A 7334-nucleotide genomic window follows, 5' to 3' on the forward strand; every position below is an offset into this window, starting at 1 on the left:
ACGCCACCATGCCGATGCGCCACCCCGCCTTCATCGAACATGCATCCACGTAACAAGGTCTTGGATCTCGTTTACGTTGATGATGTTCCGAAGGCCTCTATTAATCGGTGTGATCCCCTAGTTTTGCCGGAAGATGCATACCATCCTGCTCTTGAGTTAAACTACGAAATCATAAATGAAATACATAATAATAAGTCAAGTTCAAGTACTAGATATGTTTTTGCGAAAGCAAATTTCAGGAAAATTAACAAAGAACTTTCAAAGTTATCTTGGCCAATATATAGAGATGACGTGGAGCGTAGCGTTGAGCACTTTAATGATACTGTTTTCAATTTGTTTCGAAAGTATGTGCCAATACGTAATATTGTTCATGAAGAACCAATACAATTATGGTTCACTAAAGAGCTTAAAAAATTTAAAAATAAAAAGTCGCACTCTTTTAAACTGTATAAAAGAACGGGCTTACACAGTGATTACCTAAGGTACTCAGTTTTGCGGCATAGCTACTTTGCATTAAATAAGAAATGTTATAATTCATATTTATGTAAAATTAAGAGGAATTTAATTAACAATCCTAAATCATTTTATGGTTTCGTAAATTCAAAGCGTAAGGCACATGGTTTTCCGTCCGCTATGCATTATCGCAACACTGTATCTAGCGACAGCCAACTCATTGCCAACATGTTTGCTCGGTTCTTTAGGTCCAATTATTCTGTAGACTTCCCTATAAGTGGAGACTATCCGCACGAGCTTTGTCCAGTCAACTCTGCTTATATTCCAGTAATATCTTCCGATGAAGTTTTACACTCTTTAAAAACCTTAAAAGCGTCATTTAGGCCTGGACCTGATCATATTCCGACCTGTTTTCTTAAAAACTGCGCTGAGAACATCTGGGAGCCTTTAACAACTCTATTCAATTTGTCACTTAAACATGGCGTTTTTCCGTCAGCCTGGAAGGAGTCTTTCATAATACCACTTCACAAAAACGGCAGCAGGTCGTCTATAGAAAACTATCGAGGCATAGCGAAACTCTCCGCTATCCCCAAATTATTCGAAGCAATTATTGTTAACCAGCTGACATATTCTATATTTTCTTCAATTACACAATCTCAACACGGGTTTTCTAAAGGAAAATCTACTATTACTAATTTATTGGAGTTTACAACTCATGTCTCAAACGGTTTTAGAGCAAATGCTCATACCGACGTAATTTACACCGATTTCAGTAAAGCTTTTGACAAAGTATGTCACTCGTTACTCATCCGTAAACTCGACCTAATCGGCTTTCAGCCCAGTCTCCTTCAATGGATCTCATCTTACCTCTCTGATAGAACACAAAGAGTTATTGTTAATAATTGTTCTTCCAACATCATTAAAGTTTCTTCAGGAGTTCCTCAGGGAAGCCACCTTGGTCCGATTCTGTTCCTGATATTCATTAATGATATTTCTTCTATAATAAAACATTCAAAAATTTTAATGTATGCCGATGATGTGAAACTTTTTAAAACATTGTCCTCTATCGAAGAAAGGTCTTTGTTACAAGCGGATCTGAACAACGTGGTTAGTTGGTGTAATACAAACTATATGCCACTAAACCTTCAAAAATGTAAAGTTATGTGTTTCTCTCGGAGGGCTGTTCAACCAGCTGTTTATTCAATATCAAATTATAATCTGGAGCAGGTATCCAATTTTGTCGATCTTGGTATCACAATGGATTCCAAACTCAATTTCAACCATCATATTAATGTTACAGTCAATAAAGCCAAAGGCGTTTTTGCATTTGTAAGGCGATGGTCAAAAGAGTTCAAAGATCCTTATGTTACAAAAGCTCTTTTTACCAGTTTAGTTAGACCTATACTAGAATACGGATCTATTGTTTGGAATCCCCGCTACCAAGTTCATTCAGAAAGGATTGAATCAATTCAAAAACAATTCTTGCTTTTTGCATTGCGTAATTTTAACTGGGATTCAGATTACAATCTCCCCCCTTACACAAGTCGTCTAAAGCTCATAAATTTGCCTACACTCGCAAGTCGTAGAGAAATGCTGGGTATAATATTTATCGTAAAATTAATGACAGGCTTGATTAATAGCCCGGCCCTCCTGGCTGAGGTAAATTTTAATGTTCCTTCTCGAGTGTCAAGACACTTTCGACCTCTATTTTTAAAGCCATGCAAAACTAATTTTGAACTAAACGAATCATTCCGTGGTTTATGTCAAGATTTTAACTGTCATTCCAGCACGTTTGACGTATCGGACTCGATTTTTACTATAAAGAAAACTATTATTTCCACTCTCAATAATTGAAATACTATCTTTAGCATATCCAATCAGCTGATGAATTTGATTCTGTAGCTGAATAGTTTTAGATCTCGACACTTAACAAACTCCTGTTTCCACTACTCGGCACGAAAAAACTAAAAAAAAAAAAAAAAAAAAAAAAGTTTCCGTACGTCATGCGGACTGCGCCCCTCGTGTCGGTTGGGCGGGAATGGAGGGTAAAAAGCCGTTGGGATTAATTAATTAATTAATTAATTAAAAAGCTTTTTGAGATAATTTTTATTGGGTTATCGTGAATAAAGCTACAGCTAACTTTAAGGGTCAACTTAATTTTGACAATGAATATGCCCAATTTTACTTTTGGTAGCCGATAATGTTTTACGATTGCAAATGAATTGCAATTAAGAATTCAAGGATGATCATTACAATATGAATTAACTACGAAAACATATGTTTTTTTTATTTGTTTTATTTGTTATTGCTATTATTTATATATTTTCTTAATGCAATATTTTATTTAAACGAACTAAGTACGCGATTTGGTTTTTGCACATATTAATTTATTAATATACAATATTTTAATGATGAAAAAAAGGTTTGGTATTTTGCACTCTTACCTGGTAGCATTTTTGGTACCGACAAATTTTCTGTAATGGCAGCCCTACCCAATTATCAAAATTGAGGTTATCGATTGAGGAGCTCTTTCGATGAAAAGATAGTAAGTATTTATCGAATTTAATGCAATTCTATTAATAGTTGCGTTCCCCAACTTTTCTGGGTTAAAACCTGAAAAAAGGCAAAATAAGCCAGAGAACCGAGCACGGGAACGCTTTCTGGGAAATTCCTGTAAATTCTTGCAACTTCTTTATTCATTACACTGAAAATAAAATCTGCGTAAATATAACGAAAACTTGCGTAAATCTTACAAAATTTGTCGTCATTTTGAGCCACGAAAGTTTTCGTTGATTGTACAAAACCGTTTTCGTACATACTACGAAAATATGAGGCATCAGATCTTTAGTACATTCTACGAATGTATCCGTACTATTGACTAAAGAATTTAGTACTATTTACTAACGAATTGCGTACTATTTACTAAAAATATTCGTACTGTTTCTTTATTTTTTTACGAAATTTTTGTAAAATGCACAGAATTAATTCGTATATTTAACGAAATAACTTTCGTAAAATCTGCGCTGGTTTCGTAGAATGTGTGATTTTGCTTTCATTCTCCACACTGTAAAAAACATATTACGAATTACAACACAACACTTTTATTTTTTTTTATCGTTAATTTTAAGAGTTTTCGTTTAACAAAAGTTTTGCAAAAACGCATAACATTATTTATTAAAATATAATGAAAGTGTTGTGCTATAATTTAAGTCATGTTTTTTATAGTGTTAACAATAAAAGCAATCATACGTTCTACGAAAGAAGAAGAAGAATTTTCTGACTACACTGTAGTTTAGAATTAATAAAAAAGGTTATTTTACCTATAATAAATTTTAAGTCTTTTATTTATATGCATACGAATAGGTTCTATACTATATATTTTTTATTGCTTAGACTTCATTCAATAAAGTATATTGATGCAAAGTATTAAACTATGAGACTCAACAAAACTAAATATAATAAGGTATAAAATATGAAAGGATATAAAAAATACTGGTTTTATTTTCTTAAACATTATAATATTTTTATGTAGAGGCACTTGACAGATTCGCAGCTTCATCGATGTTTGTTTCCTTGACGACTATAAATTAAAGGAAAATTATAAGGCGTCTGAAAAGCAAGTTTCAGTGAAAAGTCATACATGTACTTACTTTTAATTACACTAAGTAGCGCTCCTGGCTTAGGCTTGCCGTTGATAGGTAACTGATGAAATTGCCTATTTATCAAGTCCCACATTGCAGCGCAAGGCGCAGCGTAGTCAATGTTAAAAGCATTGTATGCTTAAAAGCATGGTATATCCACAGCTCCAGCAAACCCCTTTTTAAAACGTTTAAAATTATATTATACGTTTCACAGCCGCCAACAATTAACTCAGCAAAGACACGCGATACAAAAACTATGATAAAATATTAAACTGCCGGTAATTGAGTATATTGTACGAAAATATTCGTATGTTGTACGAATTTTAAAAACATGTTTCTGCATTAGTACTTTATACGAAAGTATTAACTAAATTGTACGAATACAGAGATGTAGATTTCGTAAATTTTAAAACCATACGTAAATATTACGAATGCCTTCCTACAATATACAAAATTATTCGTACAGAGATTTGTTCAGTGCTTAACGAATGTGTTTCGTAAAATAAACGTAAGATTTCGCAAATTGTACTGAAAAAATGCCTTACGAAAGTCCGTTCGTTATATTTACGTATGGTTCGTAAAATCTTGTTTCGTTGTGAAAAATGTATTAGTATTATGAACGGAAGTTTCGTACATTGTACAAAAACCAACACTACGAAAGATTTTCAGATTGTAAATTCAAAATATCTGTCTAAACATAAAGGCGCATATTCATAGTCGAAATATATTCCTCTTTAGGTTGGGTGCAGATAGTAGTAAAGCATAGTTCACTCAAAATCGGTAAGCATGAAATAGGTTATACCTTTTTAATAGGTTTTCAGAAAATAATATTTAATATGTTGAAATAAATGGAAAGCATTCCGTTATAACTAGATACATGTTAGCGAAAGTTTCATATTTTGCTTGGATAAATAAATAAGAGACAATTACTTTGATATTGATAAAATTTTTCTGAACACCCGTTCTAGAGACCTGTGTAGTCAACTTGCTCTACTTAACTATCTTTAATTAATGTTTTTGCACAGTTCGCAATCTCTACTAATTTTGTTTTAAATAAATACCATGTATTTTTCGATTTGACGTAAATAAGTCATATTCGTAAATTGATTACTTCAAGAACTTTATTCATAACATTGTCTTCAAATCGATTTAAAGTTGCTTGTGAATAATAAGTTTTCATAAAAACCAACCAACACTTTACAAAAGGTCAAAAGTAAATGATACAATGGAATAACACCTTGTGCAAGCGCTCCTTCCAGCATATTTCTGGGGTCATATGACCCATTGTGGAGTCTGATCGAGTTTTAATGAGACAGCCTCGATTCTCTTGTCATTTCATAACCCTTTGACAACTGTGTCCACTTTTATAGATTTAGTTGTAAGAGGAAATCACCCTGTTTCTTTTTAGCTTAAAACTTTTAACGTGGGAGTTGACCGAAGTCCAGTTTTAAACATTTTTTATTAGTCATTATTATAAAATACATTGGGGTAAAGTAAACGGGTTCAGTTTTTGTTATAAAATGTATTTAATCTAACAGAATTTTATATATTATAACTCGATAAGGTTTAGGTCTTGCCATAGCTTGCATTCGCTGAAATGTGGATAATCGTTTTCCAATTCTCTCGCGCGATCTTCGTCTTATAAGCCGTTTTTTTTTCCTAATTGAGGTAAAGAGCCTTATCCTTAAGCTGGTGCGAAATGATGTTTTTAATGATTAGCTTACCCCGTTAGTTTAAGCAGAAGGAATCTATTCATTGATTTTTGGAGGATAATTATAAGTTTTTGGTATATTTAATTTTAATTTGAATTTTGATCTCGAAAATGTCGGATTTTCGATGAATTTGTTCAACATTATTTTTTGAGCAGCAACTTCCAACGCGAATAAAACTGTCGGATAAAAAGCCAGTACTGTGAACTTGAAACCTCATAATGGTAGATCTATTGTCTAAAGATATGCATTGCAACTTTTTGATACATTCCAACAATTGCTGTACAGTTGAGTTGCAACTCAGAAATGATATAATGTAAAATTCCGCCATCCTGGCTACGAAGACATTTATGTACAAACAGTAAACAAAGCCGAATTGGATGTTAAAAGAAAATGTCAAATGGGCCAATTTTGTTAATATTAAATTTTTCGATAGGAAACGTGTTTTAATTGTGCTAAATTGTAAAAGTATATGATTTATAATAAGACTTAATACGGTAAATGAGAAAAAATAGTGATTTTTGTGGAAGTACTAGTGAATTTTTTGCGTTTCAAATGTACAACTATCTGCTTGTTGTGTGAAAAGTATCGATAATCGCCGGTTCGTTTGAAGTGTAGTCGATAAAAGCAGAATCGATTACTATCTTATGCAAATGCATAAGCACATATCTACTTTATCTTGACGTGGGGCATGTTTATGCCACGGCCTCACCCCGATGTAATACGCGAGTGTTGTATGTAAATAGTTTAATCGATGAAGAATCCCACAGAAATTGTGAAGCTTGCCGGCCAGATCTCTTAGAAGAAAATGACGCAGGCACAAATGTCGTCGTAGCCTCTCCTCTGCCGGTTGTAGAAAATTAAAGTACTTGTCCAGAAACTCCATTCGGAAGTGACGATTCACTTGCGCATACAGAAGCAAACTCCTTTAGAGATAAAATTTTAGCTTGGTAGATAAAAAAATAGGCCGCCGCGAAAATCTTTCGAAGAGTTACTTTCCATTTTGAAAGCACAAAATTTAGATGTACCAAGATGTGCGGAAACGCTTTTTTCTAAAAAAAACACAAAAGGCAATCATTGGAAATGTTGAACCAGGCTTATATTGTCATATTGGCTTAAGTACTCAGCTGGAGAAAGTTTTCTATATACACAGAGAAATTTACGTTTTCAAATTTGTATGGATCGTTTTATTTTTAAAAACAATTTGACCCAGGTTTTGCACCTACAATATTTATTTTAGTTTTGAGAAAAAAACATCCTCAATTCATATTCTAAAATGTATATTTTAGTTTTTAAAATGAACATTTTAAAATCGCTTTTTAAAACTATCTTTTGATAATTGGAAATTCTCATATTCAGATAAGATTCTAAAATTTTTATTTTATATTCCAAAATATGCATTTTCAAATATGATTTTGAATTTCTATTTTGATTAAAACACAAAGTCATTTGATATTTAAAACTATACATTGTCATACATTTACTGATATATGTACATATGTAGACATACTAACATATTATCTATATATCA

Source organism: Rhagoletis pomonella, unplaced genomic scaffold, assembly GCF_013731165.1.
Source record: "Rhagoletis pomonella isolate Grant_MI unplaced genomic scaffold, Rhpom_1.0 Rhpom_scaffold_00002, whole genome shotgun sequence".
Taxonomy (NCBI): domain Eukaryota; kingdom Metazoa; phylum Arthropoda; class Insecta; order Diptera; family Tephritidae; genus Rhagoletis; species Rhagoletis pomonella.